The sequence below is a fragment of the Talpa occidentalis genome, unplaced genomic scaffold (genome assembly GCF_014898055.3).
Source record: "Talpa occidentalis isolate TD23 unplaced genomic scaffold, MPIMG_talOcc4v2.1 talOcc4.12, whole genome shotgun sequence".
In the NCBI taxonomy this organism is placed as follows: Eukaryota; Metazoa; Chordata; class Mammalia; order Eulipotyphla; family Talpidae; genus Talpa; species Talpa occidentalis.
In genome coordinates, this window is record NW_023601212.1 from 73,368,281 (window position 1) to 73,385,295 (window position 17,015).

At 46.4% G+C, this 17,015-nt stretch overlaps 1 long non-coding RNA gene across 2 annotated transcripts in view; it reads left to right on the plus strand.

The window, feature by feature from the left end:
* The first annotated feature begins 2,807 nt into the window (after positions 1-2,807).
* Positions 2,808-17,015, plus strand: part of LOC119241457 (uncharacterized) — a 41,420-nt gene continuing 27,212 nt past the window's right edge. For both annotated transcript variants that reach the window (XR_005124316.2, XR_008551194.1), the window contains exons 1-2: positions 2,808-2,996; positions 4,463-4,576. This is a non-coding gene — a long non-coding RNA (uncharacterized LOC119241457). The remainder of the gene's footprint in view (positions 2,997-4,462; positions 4,577-17,015) is intronic.

A 17,015-nucleotide genomic window follows, 5' to 3' on the forward strand; every position in this document is an offset into this window, starting at 1 on the left:
TTTTAATTAGTTAAAATCTTAGTGCACTAAAATCTTGATTAACCAGAACCAAAATAGCCAGAACTGTCATGCTGTGTTCCATTTTTAAGGAGGATAGGACAGATGAAGCAGAAATAAAATCAAAAACCACATTATTATACACATTCCAGTCATCAGATTGGTATATATCTAGCTTGGTCTAACATTATTGACACCTATAATGCAGGATGTGGTGGTCTAGAATCAGGGTGAGGCCGGAGGTGTGGGTGATGAAAGACTTCACCAGAGAACAGAGTGGAGAAAAGAAAAGGTGGGTTTATTAAAATACCCTGCAAGGAGGGCCTCCCCGGTGACGCAGCGGTTGAGCGCTGGACTGTGAAGCTGCCCAAGCCTCTGCAGCGCCAGTTCAATCCCTGGCCACCAGGGAGGGTCCCACATGGCGTGCAGACCTCTCCTGCTATGCCCACTGCTCCCCTCAGCAGTGTATTTCGTCGGTCTGCCTGTTCTGTTCCCCACTCTGGCTCTGGTGAATTCTCTCACCCTCCCATACTTCTGACTGTACCCAGTGCTTGTATAAATAAATAAATAAATCTTTTTTAAAAATTAAATTAAAAAAATACCCTGCAAGGAAAGATCTGGGACTCTTTTTCATGACTGGAGAAGTCCGACTCTAGCCGGGCGTGGTGGCGCGCGCCTGTAGTCCCAGCTACTCGGGAGGCTGAGGCTGGAGGATCGCTTGAGCCCAGGAGTTCTGGGCTGCAGTGCGCTATGCTGATCGGGTGTCCGCACTAAGTTCGGCATCAATATGGTGACCTCCCGGGAGCGGGGGACCACCAGGTTGCCTAAGGAGGGGTGAACCGGCCCAGGTCGGAAACGGAGCAGGTCAAAACTCCCGTGCTGATCAGTAGTGTGCTGATCAGTAGTGGGATCGCGCCTGTGAATAGCCACTGCACTCCAGCCTGGGCAACATAGCGAGACCCCGTCTCTTAAAAAAAAAAAAAAAAATATATATATATATAAATAAAAAATAAAAAAAAAAAAAAAAGAAGTCCGACTCTGTAGGTCACTATCTGCCGGACATCAGGTTTCAGTTGGCCTTCCACAGAGGAGGTGTCCTGCTTGGTGTAGTTTGTCCTGTTTCCTAACTCCTGGGATTTCTCCATAGGCCCCTACAAGTCTTGTTGGACCTATGGCTAGTTCCCATGGCAACCCTATCAGTTTCCCTTATCTATTTTCTGTCTCCTAGCATTGTTCAGCTGAGCAAAGTGCACAGGCTAAGTTTTAACTCTATTAAATGATACCCTGACACAGAATATATCCAAATTTGCCCACAGGGACCATGCTTTCTTTGGCTGGCTGGCCTGCTCCATGCAACCCTGGGTGTACCAGCCTTTCCTCTTCCTCTCAGGCTCATTCTCATTTCAGTCACTGGGTTTACAGCTGGCCAATTTCTTTGATTTCATATTGCCATCCCCTCCATACTCCTTCCTGGTCTAGCAGGTAAAAGAGCAAAGTTGCCTGCAAAGACTTGACGTCACCACAGCTCAGCCCTGTTCTGCAAAGCAGCTATGTAAAAATCTGCTGCCTGCAGGTAAACCAGCCTTTCAAAGAACACTAACAACCAAGGAACCAGATAAAGGGGGGGGGGGAGAGGCAGGATTAGGGTCAAAATAAGGGGGGGTACAATTGTATGGGGGAAATAACCAAAATGAAAATGCATACATTGTGCAAAAATGAAAAATTATATAAGAATTATAGAAAATAAAATTTTTTTAAAAGATTTAAACAAAGGGTACCCAGAGTTGTCACTCAAAAGCATATTCTTTAGACTCCAGAAAAGTGATTAAACCCCAGTATTTACCCTTCTCTGTGCATCCATAACATCAACATAACTTTAGGTCAAAATAACTTAGGAAATTAAGAGATCAGTCCTCCTCAAGCTTGATTAGATATATTTGGACATCAAAGACTCAAGTGTTTCTTATCTATACAAACTCAACGTTTTTAACAGGAAAGTTCTCCTGGGGTAAAATGTGTTGGGCCGATACCCAGGTTCCAATCCTCACTTTATCTCATACCCCTAATATTAAGACTTTTATTTCTGTCAAAAAATCTTTCATGACTACACGGCTCCTGCACATGGAGATGAGGACAGGAAGCACCGCCAATACCACCCCATCACTCCCCCACTTCTTGGGCAAGAGAAGAGTCTGAAACCCCACAAACCCACCTCCCCACCTCCCACCAGCAGGAGAAAGGAGACAACTGTCAAGGCTCTCAACACACACACACACACACACACACACACCCTTCCTTCCCTCGGCGCACACTCACACCCACACCTCCCTCCCTCGGCCCCTTGGACACGCGCCCCTCTCCCACGCCCACCCCAGACGTCCACGCCCCCGACCTCCGCCCCACCGAGGGTGTGGCCATGGCCCTGCGCACGCGCGCCAGAGCGCACCACGGCGCAGCCAAGGGCGGGGAGCCCTGCGCGCAAGCGCAGAAGGGAGTCTGGCTGCGGGGCAGCGAGGGGCGGCTCCGGCGCACTACAACGGAGTCTCCAGGGGGAGCCGCTCAAGATGGCTGCCCCGCCAGCCGAGGGGTGCCCCCTTTCCGGCAGAAAACCCCTCTAGAGCGTGTGCCTCCTTACTGGGCAACCCGGGAAGGTCTGCCCTTGAGCTGCCCGGAGCGCGCACTGCTCGGCGAGCGCGTGCACACGGTCGACGGTCGACGGAGCCGCCCAGAAGCCTCCGTGGAGGCCGGGCCCGCACAGGCGCAGTGTGGCGGCGGCCGCGGCGTGTGTGCCGGCCCGGCCCGCGGCCAGTTCGCTCCGGCCGCTGAGCAGGCTGAGGGCGACTTCCGCCCATCTCGTCGCGGGGCACCCTGCCCGCAGTGAACCAGCCGCACCTCACGGGACCCTGCTCCCCTGGGAGCCGACCCGCCTTACATTCGGCACGCCTCGGGGTGATGCGCTGAGCCCTCATGGCCACACTGGCCTGTGACACCTTCCGAAGGTGATGGGAAGCCCCCCTCACCCACGTGCTAGCCCTGGCGCTGGGCCAGCGCCCACTCCAGCCTCTGGGCGCGCCCCCAGTGGCTAAGTCACTCCTTGTCCATTGGTGCCTTCATTTGTCCTCTCACGTCCACCTCCTGTTTCCGTCCTGTGAAGGTGGCAGCTTGGGCTGGGCAGTTACACTGCTGGACCCACGACCAACTAAGGCTCAGACTTTGTTCTGTATGGATACAGTGCTTTTTAATGTTCTCTGGGGAGCTCCTTCCTTACTTCAGCGCACCAACTGTGAATGTCTGTGCTAAACGAATTTCCCCAAAGTACTTTGTTTTTAGGTTGTTTTTGTTTGTTGCACACTAGATCTCAGTAAATATCTGTTGCCTGACTGACTGAAGGACTGTACTCTTCTGAAGTCACTGATGATTCAGTACAGGAAAGATAAGGCAAGCAGCTAGAGAGAACTGAGAGGGTGTTGGTGTAAAGGAGACAGCCGGCCTCTGAGACTGGACACAGTGCCAGAGATTGGAATCAGTGATTGCTAAGTGCAGCTGTAAAAACCTAATCAGATGGGTTGAGCCAGATACCACATTTCTTTTTTTTAATCAACTCTATTGAAGTATAACTTACCTGTAATAAAATGCAACTGTTATAGAGCAACCCCGATATTAAACGGGTTCCTGGCTGTGGGTCCTCACCCGCGCGCTTTAAAGGGACTTATGAATGCTCTACTACAGACACACGCAAAAGGGTTAATAAAAGGTTTATTTACAAGAGAAAAAGAAATAAGGAAAATGTACAACTCAGGGAGAAAATAGGGAAATAAAGTCTTTAATGCGTCCTACCCGATCCAACGACCTGGAAACCCCAAAGTCACTCTCAGAGCTAGACGGACGCCGCGAGCTGGCCGAGGGCCCCAAAATGGAGAGAGCCCCCAAAGCCCATGTGTCTGCCTTTTGTATCCACCTGGCTGCTTAACCCCACCCTCAGGTCCCAGCCACCTTCCCTTTGGTGGTGATGGGATTTGGAGTTCCCAGTGTCTTTGGCTTTGACCTGGGGTGGGGGTGGAGTCCACAAAGCCTGTATGGAATTTGCTTTGGGACTGCCTTTTCCCCCTAACACAACCTCTTTAAGTGTACATTTTGATGAATTTTGGCAAATATAAGCATTCTTGTAACCATGACCACAGTCAAGATAGGGAATATCTCCATCATCAAAGAAACTATTGTAGGCTCCTCTATACCCAGGCTGCTCCCATCCAGCGGGTCCCTGTGGAGCAGATTTTTCTCTTCTGTAATTTCATATAATTGGATTCACACAGCATGTACTCATTGGTGGTTTATTCACTCAGTACATCTTTGCTATTCACCACAGTGTGAATCAGTAGCTGATTCCTTTTTACTAGTGAGTGTTAAAATGTATGTTTTTAGGCCTTCATCTTTTGATGACATTTGGGTTTTTTTTTTCCTCCAGGTTTTTGGCTATTATGAACAGAACTGCTAAGAACACTTAGTTTCAAGCTTCTGTGTGGACACGTTTTCATTTCCCTTGGGCAAATACCTGGGAGTGAAATAGCTGCATCATATGGTGAGTGTATGTGTAACATTTAAGATGCTACCAAGTTGTTTGTCTTTCTGATAAGTTGTACTTCACTGTAATGTAAATTAGCCTAACTAAAATAAGATACCACTCCACACCAACCAAATGGCCGACCAAGCTAACATGGGAGTGTGGGGCAGCCTTCATGCCTGGTCACTGGAAGTGTAAAATGGTATAGTTGCTCTGGGAAGAGTTCTGGCAATTTCTAGTAAAATTAATTATATGGTTATGACTCAATAATTCTACTCTTAGGTATTTACCCATGAGAAATGAAAATCTATGCTGAGAAAGACTTGTAAAGATGTCTATAATAACTTTGCTTATGATAACCAAACTTGGAAATAGTCCAGTGTAATAACAAATTCAGATCTCAAAAGTGCTTTCACCAGAAGCAGAAAGGTTTCACTTAAAACTCAAGCAAAAAATCATACAACCACAATATGATTTTATTAGGGGGAATCCATTTGCTATTCAATTCACAGTAAAAGGAGGGTGAGATGAACTTTTGGCAAGGCTCAGGAGACTGGCAATGCAGAATGGGTAGAGACCCAGTCTGGAGAGTTCCTGGTTGCTCACCATTCGAAGGGAGGGAAGGATCACTTCTCAGGGGGGACAGTCCCTGGGGGCTTTTGCCAAAATTTTGGAGACTTTGGGACCACAGGTGTGGAATCCATAAGCATCTGAAATTGACTTAAGTGCCTATAGTAATACTGCTTTTCAAAGGCATATTTATCAAGACCACCTATTTTAATTCAGCAGGGAAGTCAGGTTTTTACCCTTGCCTTCACATGTCTGTTTATAAGTGTCTTCATAACCAAGTGGTTGCTTTTTTTTTTTTTTTAAAGATTTATTTATTTATTTATACCAGCACTGGGCATAGTCAGAAACGCAGGAGGGCGAGAGAATTCACCAGAGCCAGAGCGGGGAGCAGAACAGGCAGACCGACGAAACACACCGCTGAGGGGAGCAGTGGGCGCAGCAGGAGAGGTCTGCGCGCCATGTGGAACCCTCGCCAGTGGCAGGGGATTGAACTGGTGCTGCAGAGGCCATGGGCAGCTTCACAGCCCAGCGCTCAACCACTGCGCCACCTGGGAGGCCCCCCACGTGGTTGCTTTTTTATCGATAACTTGCTTCACTCCATCTCAAATCACCTCTGGATCAGTAAGGGTTATTACAATGTCAAAACGTAACATCCAGATGACTATCAACAAGGGAATGGCTAAACTGTGTTATACCCACACAGTGGCCTGCGCACTCACTGGTCTGCAGCAATAAAAGAAAATGAACTACTGACGTGCTCAATATGTGTAAATCTGAAAGACATTTTAAGAGAGTATAGCCTTGAAAGAGTACTTACTGTGTGATTCCATTTATACAATTCTGCAAAAAAAAAAATATATATATGTACGGTGGAAAAAATTGTAGCCAGTTCTCTGTGGGGCAAAAGGGAAGATTGCTCAGTCCTAAGGACCTGCTGTGGGTGAGATGTGGTTTCAGGTGTGCGCATTTGTCAAAGTCCTGGATTCTGGTCCATTTAAGATCTATGCATTCCATTATATGTGAGTTTTATAAACAGTGGTAGAACTTTAATTATCTGCATGCTGAAAGCTTATAAGGAAATTTACTGGTGTCGGCAACTCTGAAATTCATCTCCAAAAAATGAACAATGAATGCATAGAGGGATGTAAAGAAAGATAATTATGGGCCTCCCTTGGTGGCGCAGCGGTTGAGCGCTGGGCTGCGAAGCTGCCCGCGGCCTCTGCAGCGCCGGTTCGATCCCCGGCCACCCGGCGAGGGTCCCACATGGCGCGCAGACCTCTCCTGCTGCCCGCTGCTCCCCTCAGCAGTGTACTTTGTCACTCTGCCTGTTCTGCTCTCCGCTCTGGCTCTGGTGAATTCTCTCACCCTCCTGCGCTTCTGACTGTACCCAGAATAAAATAAAATAAAATAAATAAATAAAATAAAAAGTGTTTTAAAAAAAAAAAAAAGGAAAGATAATTATTTAATCAACATGAGTGGTAAAATAGTATCGGTGGAATCAAGGTATATGTGTGTTTGTAAAACTCCTCTTTTAACTATGTGTGAAAATTTACATAATGTTGAGAAAAATGTATGTGTCAGTCCAAAGGTTTCTACTTTGATCCTTTGGATAACTTAGAGAAGTGCTTTCCAGTTTTGAATTCACGTACCTCTGAGAGATGTGAAGAGGTAAGCAATGCAATGCTTCAAGAATTTTTTCCAGTATTTTAAAAAGCCCTGGGAAATCCCAACACACATCCTCAGTTAGCCATGCTTGCTGGTGGGTCTAGTGTGCTTTGATTTTATTTCAGCCTGTTGGAGTCACCTGACGCCCTTGTGCACCAGATGTGCTGAGACTCAGTGAGGGCAGGCATCCATATCACTAACACTGGGGAGAGTAACCATCTCATAAGAATTATTTAGTAACACAGTATTTTAAATTGCAGCTGGGGTTCATGCATAAGAAATGATAAAAAGGAGGCCTAGTCTCTTGACTGAAATGATGTCATGAGGCTCATGAGCAGTTGTGAGATCGATGTTGATAGTGATGGCTTTTCATGCCTTTTCTGAGCAGTGACTAGGCAGTGTCCATGGAGGAGAGACCAAGGGGCTCTTCCAGCTTACACTGGTCAGTGTGCAAAAGAGAGCCACCTGGGAGAAATGTGCCAGAAGACGTGTGACCCCTGCAGATGGGCATATCTCGCTGGGCACAAGGAGAGTCTAGTGAGCAAGGCTTATATTTAGGGGCAAGACAAACCTACAAATGGATAAACAGACACATGCTGTGAGGTCAGGTCTTGGGGTAAGCTATGGAGAAAAGTAGCAGAGAGTTGGGAACGATTTCAGATAACTTACTCAGGGAGACACTTCTTGAGAGGGACCTGTTGGCAGTGGCAGATACAATGTGATGCCGAGCATGGAAAGTTTAAAAGCCTGCACATCTATTTTACATGGTAGGTATTTTCAGGTTTTTCCCATTTTTGGTCTTAATTTAATTTGGGCTTCTGGTTTTCTGTGGTTGTTTGACATAATTTTGAGCTGGGTCTTATAGGGGGAGTGTGGGGGGGGACCGGAATCTACTCTTGTGCAGCAGGCAGAAGTGCCCTTCTTTGACACCATCCAGCACTCTTCCACATCCCCCCACCCCTGAATTACTGATGCATTGGGACTTACTGGCCAGGGAGGACTTGACACCTTGCCTGTAGAATTCTACAGGCTGGCCTTGTTAGGGCAGTCCCGTCATTGTGGCTCTGACACCAGTAGGCTGCAGGTGCAAACACAGCATCTGGGGAAGGAGAAAATCCTCTAAGCAGAGCTCATCAAGTGTCAACAGGAATGACTCAGGATGGGGGAAGTACGTTGACTTTAACATGTGGAGAAATGCCTGCATGTACATGTGGGCTGCTGTGGCAGGTTTCAGGTGAACTTGTGTAGCCTAGGTCAAGGCATCTTGGTGAAGAAAGAGGATGCCTGGTGCTTTCTGAATCTCAGGTTTGTGCAAATTATACATGAAACTGCATGCCAGTTCTTGGCCCTTTCTAACCTAGTGGGTTGTCCTCCCTGCTGTTCTTGCCTCTGATGTGGGGGTTTCATATAAGATGATGGGGTCCCTGCATCATGGGAATCTTTCCTAAATCCAATGCCATCCTCATGGACATGAGGTCACCCGGCCCAAAATGGCTTTCTGCCATTTCTTCCAGTCTGACAGCCCTCTACTGTGTAAGGACTCAGAAACCCTGTATGTGTGTGGCCTCCTGGCCTCCCCCACATGCCACAGAATACCCCACAAAGGCTGCAGGCACAGGCAGAGAACATCCTACTTCCTTTGTAGGGGCAGAAGGGAAATTTCTACCACATATTGGGATTCTTCTTGGACTGGTCAAGCAATCAAATAATCAGACATATTAGTAGGAAAAACAACAAATTTAATTATATACATATCAGTAATCTATATGGACACAGACTTGAAAGCCATGGGGCAGAATGAGTACATATCCTGAGCTAAGGAATGGGGTAAGGGCCTGGGACTTTAAGAAGAGAGAGGGACTCATGACAAAGACCAGATGCTGTGTGATTAAATGTTTGTCCTACCTTATAGAGAGGTTTCTCTGCTAGGAAGGTTATTTCTCATAAAAATTCTAATTCTGGGTAATACAGTTTTCACTGTTCTAGATAGTTAAGGAAGTGATAAAAGTTTCTCATGGGCCTGCAGGGCCTTGATTAACTTCATCTCAAAATAATCCACATGCCAAACTGACCTGTCCGGGAGGCCTGTCCTGGACCTCTTGGGGAAGCCATCCTTTACTTTTCATGCTCCTCTTAATGGACGCCAGTTGATTTAACTCCAGTTTTAGCTTGTCAAGGATGAAGCTGATAAACATGCTTTGGCAAACATGGTTTTCATTTCCCTTGAGTGGAGTTGCCAGACTTAGTTCCCCAAACTGGCTGCACCATTTTATTCTCCCAGAACTGTGACAGCCATGCTGTACACCCTTGCTGCTCGCTTGCTCTCTTTTGCTTTCTCTGGCTTTGTCTCTAACTCTCTCCCTATCCTCTTTCTCTCTCTCTTTCTGACCTCTGTCTCTCTAGGTCTCTGTCTCTCTCTATATACACACACACGCACATGCGCGCGCACACACACACACAGATACACACAATCATATATTCAGGCAGATTGCTAGTGAGTGTGAAATATACCCCCATCTTTGTTTTAACTCAATTTCTTTTCATCTTTTTCTGTTTAATCTGCCAGAATCAGCATCTGTTTCCTGAAACTAAGATGGCACTGGGCCCTTAATCAAAGGATTAACTCCATGGGTGGGTTTCAAGCTGCTATGGAGATAAGTATTTGAGTTAGGTGCATGTTGCACATGTCAGGAAGCGAGGGTACAACCTGTCTGCATTTTGTCTTGTCTTCTAACTTAAGATGTTCATTTTAAGCACCAGGACCTTGAGTTCTAAGAAAAGATGTTATCTGCAACAGAAGCAATTGCCAAAATTACCTTCACTTAGTATCTTCACCAGATCTCCTGAAATTCTGTTCTGGTGTGCATGTGTCCACCTATCACTTACAGGGGGTCCAGTGCTTGAGATCCAGCCCCAATGGAAACACAAGTGCCCAAGGGCCCCTTTCAAGTTGGTTCTTGCCAAAGAGCTGTGTGAATCATAAGCACCCTTTGGTCCCTGGCAGGCTGGTCCCCCTTTGTCAGAGATAAACCTCCAGCCAGATGTGGGAGCCCATGGCACCAGGCTCCTGTCCACACCCATGCAGACCTCACTAAGTGGTCATGATGTGCATGAATACAGCTCTTATTCCCCAGGAGACAGCCCCAGCAATCCCGTCCTGATTTCAAGCACTGCCTTCCGAACTTCCAAAAGCAGGAAAGCAAAGACAAAGCATACCACAGTCCAGCCCACCCTCCTCTCTGTAGAGAATGACTTCTTTTGAACCATGCTAAGCACTGCCCACAGCAGCTATGCAGACTCACAGCGCATAACTTCTTGCATCACATCACAAGTGATGGACATGAGGTCACCAGACCCATGGACATGAGGTCACCAGGACCTCATGTCCTGCCCAAATGTTGGATACATATTCTATATCCTTCCTCCAAATCAGAAGATTACTACAAAGTGATCTCCATCCATTCAAACCCAGAGTTGATTGAAAATTAGACAAATACTGCTTCTGAAAAAGCCCAAGTCCTGACATCCCTGTAGGCCTTCCCATGTCCAGAGCTGCCACCACTTAAAAGGACCCCAGTGAGGAAGGAGGAGCAGCAGCAGTCCTGATGTCATGTTAACCTTCCTTTGGTTGAAGGAGAGCAGTAGGGAGAGTTTAAGTGACCTCTACTATGTGATATTCACCAACAGTGACCCAGCTGGGTGAGGGCAGAGAGAATAAGCAGGAGAAAGAGAGGACTACCCAGCCTTGACAGCTACTCTCTTCTTGGGGTGCCCATCCCTGTGTAGTGGGATCTGGAGGCTTGTGCCAGGTCACCTGCCATAGGCAGTAGCATTAGAGAAACCTTGTTTTACCTCCAAACCCCACCTCTAGCCCAACAAGAGGCAGAACTTGCTATCACCCTCTGATCTGAATCTGCAGCATCACCACCATCTGGTTCCCTGGTGGCACAACTGGTCTTGATGTAGCCAGGTATCTATATACACAGTCACCTAGCTGTCCCTGGTCATCCTGGATCCCTGATGTGCACACGAAGAACACAACCGGGGCGCTGAGCAGCTGCAGGGGGAAAGTACCATATAGACCTGGCAGCCAGCCTGGCGTGGTCAGTAGATAATCAGAGCAGGCATGCTGAATGCACACTGAACCCAATCCACAGAGGGAAGAGGGTCTTTTACCAGCACAGGTGACCCCCGTGGGGTACAACCTGGCACCCAGCACCTCACTGCAGTTCATTCCTTCATCCACCAGTCATTATGACTTCACAGTCCAGGTGGATGCTCCTCTCTCCACTTACTGGGACTGCATTCCCTCCAGGCGCTGCTGGAGGCACAGCCATGGAAGGGGTTCAGGACCACGATGCAGGCAGTGATGGGCTCTCAGGCCGAGGTCAGGAACCTCAGTCTCCCTCCTTTGAGGAGCCTCCTTTAGGGATCCTCTTATCTCAAATCACAAAAAGAGGGGCTTGTTTTACCAGGTCTCCCAGGACTCCTAGATATCTAAGCTTCAGGGGTGGGCATAGCTTCACTCCAGGCAGAAAGCCCCTCTAGGGGAGATGCAAATTGGAAGAAGCTCCCTAGGAGAATCCTGACTCCAGCTGCCCAGGACCATTGATGGGGAGACTTCTTCTGCTTCTGCTCAGCCTGGGCCTCTGGGGTCTGACTGCAACCAATGTCCTGGCCCAAGGTCCTAAACACAGAGGGTCAGCCCGCTCCAGGCCAGTGGCCATCTGCCCTTTGCCTTACTAGAAAATGGGCTTTCCCATTGGTCATGTCTGGACTTGCAGGGGAGGCAGAGACAGTCTAAAGTACGCAAGTGACTACTTCCAGAACTCAAAACCTTACAGTTGAACTTGAAACCCGTGAAAGCACAGCAGTGCTTCTGACTGCCAGAAGCCTGCCCAGGCCCAGGTGTCCTCAGTAAGAGAAACTGCAGTCAACCCACTGGCCTGGCATGTGTCTCAGAAAGGGGGTTTGATCCCTGGGGCTCTGAGAGATTGTTTCTGAGCCCACAAGGAAGGATGAGAAGTAAAGTAGGTAGCAGATGGAGGAGGAGGAGAGAGGTCACATGTCCATCGTGGTCATGCTGCAGATGGCAATCAGAGGCTGAAAGTCTAATTGGGCAGATGTGAGGGACAAATTGTCTCTTACAGATAAATAAGAATTTAGAAATATTTCACACTTACATTTAGTAAGTTATTGCCACTCCTACAGTGGTGACCTTTCTACTTAGATGGAGCTGCCCCAAAGCAGACCATCTGGAAGGACCTGCCTGTGGGGTCAGGCCCTGGGCACCTTGTGGAAGAGCTGGAGTCGCCCAGCTAGGGCCCAAGAGCCCATCGCCCACAATGGCAGCAGGGTCCAGAGGATTGGGGTCCTGGTCTCTACTTCTCTGCTGCACAAGAATCCTGAAGGACATGTTTTCTTTATTTTAAGGACTCTCCAGAGCATTTATGTGCTCTCAACCTCAGTTAAATTTCTAATTAGAAAACAAGTTTTCTCTCAATAGCATTTTTCCTTTCATACAGAATCCTAGTTCCTCCCTATCCTCACCAATGTGACTGAAAATTAAATTTTATTTTATTTAAAGTACATTTATTCTTTCACTATGAAAGTAACAGAAGAAATACTTTTCCAAAGTCAACATGATTTGTCAGTGCATTTTAAAAGTTGCTGAAAATAAATAATAAAAAATAATGAAGCAGACAAAACTTTACATGTTATTTTAAGCTTATAAGGTGTACTTTTCATACAATGGAATCTCCAGGATTTAACTGTACATGTTGATAAGCTCTGACAAATGTGTACCATCAGGGCCTCCCCGGTGGCGCAGCAGTTGCGCACTGGGCTGCGAAGCTGCCCGCAGCCTCTGCAGCGCTGGTTCGGTCCCCGGCTGCTGGGCGAGGGTCCCACATGGCGCGCAGACCTCTCCTGCTGCCCGCTGCTCCCCTCAGCAGTGTCCTTCGGTCCTTCTGCTTGTTCTGCTCCCTGCTCTGGCTCTGGTGAATTCTCTCACCCTCCCGCGCTTCTGACTGTACCCAGTGCTTGTTTAAATTAATCTTAAAAAAAAAAAAATGTGTACCATCAGTCAAGAAGCATGATGTGGTCACTCTTATGATCAGTATCCACCCCTTCTGGAGCCCCAGATGCCTGTCCTCTGTCACCATGTGGCTGATTCATCACAGTCATCTCCATTAAGGGCCACAGATGCCTGATCAGTATTGGTCTGATGACTGAACCTCTCCTCTTCAGTTTTAGTAGAAACCACATCCTTAATCATCCACTAAGATAACCCACTATCAGTATTTTAAGTGTAATGAGGACTTAAATACCTTTATAAAATAATCTGAGACCAGAATTCTTCCCAGTGTTCATAGTTATCCATTTTTAAGGATGTTCTTGTCTGTACCTAATTCAGAAGCAATTTTCAAAGCAACATCAACCTGTCTTTGTCTTGATTTCCCAAATCATTTATCTTGGTTTTTCTTAGAGATAGCTTTCTTTCATTTTACACTGACATGTAATTGGCTTACATAGAATTTAGTTAAGCCACCCATTTAGACAAGAACAAGTAGCATAAACAGTTTTAGCAGCAAACCTGACTATGTCTGGTTGACACATCTCACCTGATGGATGTTCGAAGGTGGGGAGGATCCTTCCAGCCCGCCTGCATAGGCTGAGGTGCTGAGTCCCTGACACCAAAGTCAAATGAGTTGATAGATTGATAGGTCCTTACATACAAATAAACAAAAATAGATGAGAACACACAAGTGCATGGTCCTAACCCCAGAGGTATCTACTCAGCATTTTGCTACCTATCTTCCAGTCTCTAAAAATATTTTATGCAGATAAAGTTAACATTGCAGGTTACAGAGAACAGTCCATGTCCACAAAACTGCTGTCATTTCTGTCACTGTTAGGGGGAAAGGATGTCCTGAGCTAATTCCATGCAGGCTTTGTGGACTCCACCCCCACTCCAGACCAGAGCCATCAAGACATTGGGAAAGACAAATCCCATCACCACCGAAGGGAAGGTGGCTGGGACCTGAGGGTGGAGTTAAGCAGCCAGGTTTGGTATAAAACCAGACACGTGGGTCTTGGGGTCTCTCTCTCGCTCGCCTCCTGGCTTCATGGCTAGTGGCTCGCGGCCAGCTCTCAGAGCGCCATTTGGGATTCCAGATCGGCAGATCGGGTAGGACGCACTTAAGACTTTATCTCCCACTTTTCTCCCTGAGTTGTACATTTCCTCATTTCCCCTTCCCTTGTGAATAAATCTTTTATTAACCTTTTGTGTGTGCCTGCAGCGGAGTATTAAGTCCCTTTTAAGCGTGCAGGTGAGGACCCACAGTCAGACAACCCGTTTTATATCAGGGCTGCCCTGTAACAACACCAGTTCAAGTTCGGGGTTTTTGAAAGACCATAATTCTCTAGAAGGACTCTTGGAACTTGCTGAGAGATGATTTATCTAGGACTATGGTTTGTTACAAAATGTTACCATAATTTCAGGTTTTCAGGTCTAGTTCCCCAGCCAGGACTGGATCCCAGGCTGTGGTGGCAGTGCCAAGTCCTAGCCCCTAGACCAGCACGGGTTGTTGTCTGATGAAGCCACTGCAAGAACTTTGCTGACTCTCAGGCAAGAAAGTAAAAAGAGCAAATTTGTTTAGGGAAATAGATAAAAGGAAACATTTATTAAGGAGAAAAACAAACAAAGTGGGCCTCCCAGACCAGTGGAACCAAGCCAGGAAGGGGCAAGACATGTAATCGAGTCGTGCCTCAGGGAATATATACCACCTTTCCCCAATTATTCTAAAGCCCCATAAGTCTCTTTGTGATTGGTTAGTTCTCGGTGGTCTCACTCACTCTGTCTTAATGTCTCTGTGCCCAGAATTACATCTTCCCAGCTCTTACCATGTAGTTCAGTTTTCTTTTTCCCCCTTGTGCAGGAATGTCCTGTTAGTCCTTCACTGCCCTGGTCTGGTAGTCTGGGGAGTGTCGGTTAATCCTTCTTTCAGTTTGCTGCACTTATCTCTGGAGCCTCCCTTATTCCTCAGAGGCTATTCTGACTCTTGCAGCTATCCACTTACCCAGTGACTCAGAAGGACACAGCTTAGAACCAGCCCCAGGGAAAGGTGCATAGGGCAGAGTGCAGGAGAGCTCCAAGTATGGGTGGTGTTCCCTCCAGCATCTCAATTTGGGGTTTAGTCATCTACCTCCCAATGAGGGCAAAGGCCAGTTGCTCTTGGGCAAGGCTCATTTCTTTACCCCATAGTCATACTATGTTTAATGCTTTATTTTCCCCAAAACGGAATCACACTAAACACATAGTAGGGGAGCACAAATCTGCCACCCCAAAACATGTCTTTTTTACAAAAGTTTATTTCATAGACTAGCCTCTGAAGACTGGGTGGAGGTCAAGTTTTTCTGAAGAATCTTCACAGCAGAAAGGAGAAGCTCTCTCCCTTAAGGGCCTCTCCCTCACTGTCCCAGGAAAACCTAATCTCCTTATCTCTTCCTTGGAGAAAGCAAGAGTTTAAATCTGCATATCTTTGATGACTCTGTCTTCCTTAGTAACCTGACTAACTGAACTTCCCTTTCTTCCCTGACCTTCCTTGTCATAGCTTCTCTTTTTAGGATGACATCAAGCAGTCATGCTGGGTTTCTCGCATATATACAGGAAGTATTCATGTTATTATTAAAACTTCTTATTAACATTTTTTTTTCTCTTATCAACCTTCTGATACTTGTTTGATTATTTGCCAGCCTAGAAGAACCCAGAGGGGTACAGGAAGATTTCTTTTGTGCCCCAATAATTTTACTTTAAATAATTTTACTTTATTTTGTTTAAAAGCAAAACAAAAAAAACCTGATCTGTTGGTCTGTAGGAAGTATTTTTTGCATCATCTTGTTATAGATTTGTGGCATGGTAGTTTTGTTCCCTTCTTTGCCTCACATTTTCAGTCACCCCTGTCTGCTTTTCACTCTGGTCACGGTGGGGTCAGTCTCCCCTAGAGAGTCAGATAGGTTTTTTTCACCGGGCTTGTCTGGAACCTGAGGAAGGGTAAGGGGTGTTTTCTCTTCTTTAAATACCACATAACCTCAGACTTTCCCCCAAATACTGTTAACAGATAAGAAGAACCTGGTGACAATGACAAAATGACCACTGAAGTAGAAATACTCCCCTAAGGCCAGTGGTGCTAACTCTTGTTCCCTGTCTGCTCCACCTGCATGGGCCATAGTCGTTCCTGGTTTGAGAAGCCTCTCCACTGTCCTGGCTCCCAGTGGTCTCGGTCCCTGTTCCTGGCAAAGGCCAGTGGCTACCTTGAGACATCTTGACCAATAGAAACTGACCAACAGATAAATTGCTTGCCCTTCTTCCCCACCAACAGACTTCTCAGCTGCAATGGTTCTTTGAAGACACCCCTGAGCATTGTCTTACCATTTTCTTTAAAATTATGATATATTCCTTTGCATTTATACTTCTTTTTCTTCTCTATATCACCCCCCTTCTCCCTGATCCCTGCTTACCGGGATTGTGGCCCCCACCTACAGTTCCAATACATAACTCTGGTTCACTTTCCTACAGGAACCAGGCCATGACACCAGGTCAGCTCATGGCCTAATTCTTATTCTTCCTTCCTGAAAGCTTTCACATTCTCAGGGTGTCAGGGAGAGAGAAAAGCAAGCATTTCAGTTCTGCTAACAAAAAGATGTCATTTATCAGCTGGTTGCCGGTCATAGCTTTAAAAAAAGACAAACTTTTCCTATATCTGGAAAAGGCAGTACTATTTTAAACAAAAAAGTCCTCAGTAGTCCTGTCTTCATCTTAGCAATTACCATGAATCCAGTTTCTTTTTCCTCTCTAAATTCTGTAATTTTTTATTCTCATTCGGTTTCATGATAAATCTGTATTTCTGGAATATTAACTTTCCAGTTAACTTCTCTGAATATAAATAATTAGAATAAGCAGCTTCTGTTAAAAAAAAAAAAAAAGCTACAAATGCCCATAATTAAAAGGAAGGTTTCTGGTGTAAAAACAGAAGTAATTTCCCCTCCCCTTCTGGGTTCTTTTTGGGTTGGGCCAGCAGTCAAGTTACCAACAGACAGATTAGTAGAAAAAAAGACCAAATTTAATTTCATACATATGAAGAACCCACGTAGATATAGGTTCTCAAATAAATGAGGCAAAATGAGGATATTTATCCTGAACTAGAGTGATGGTGGGGTC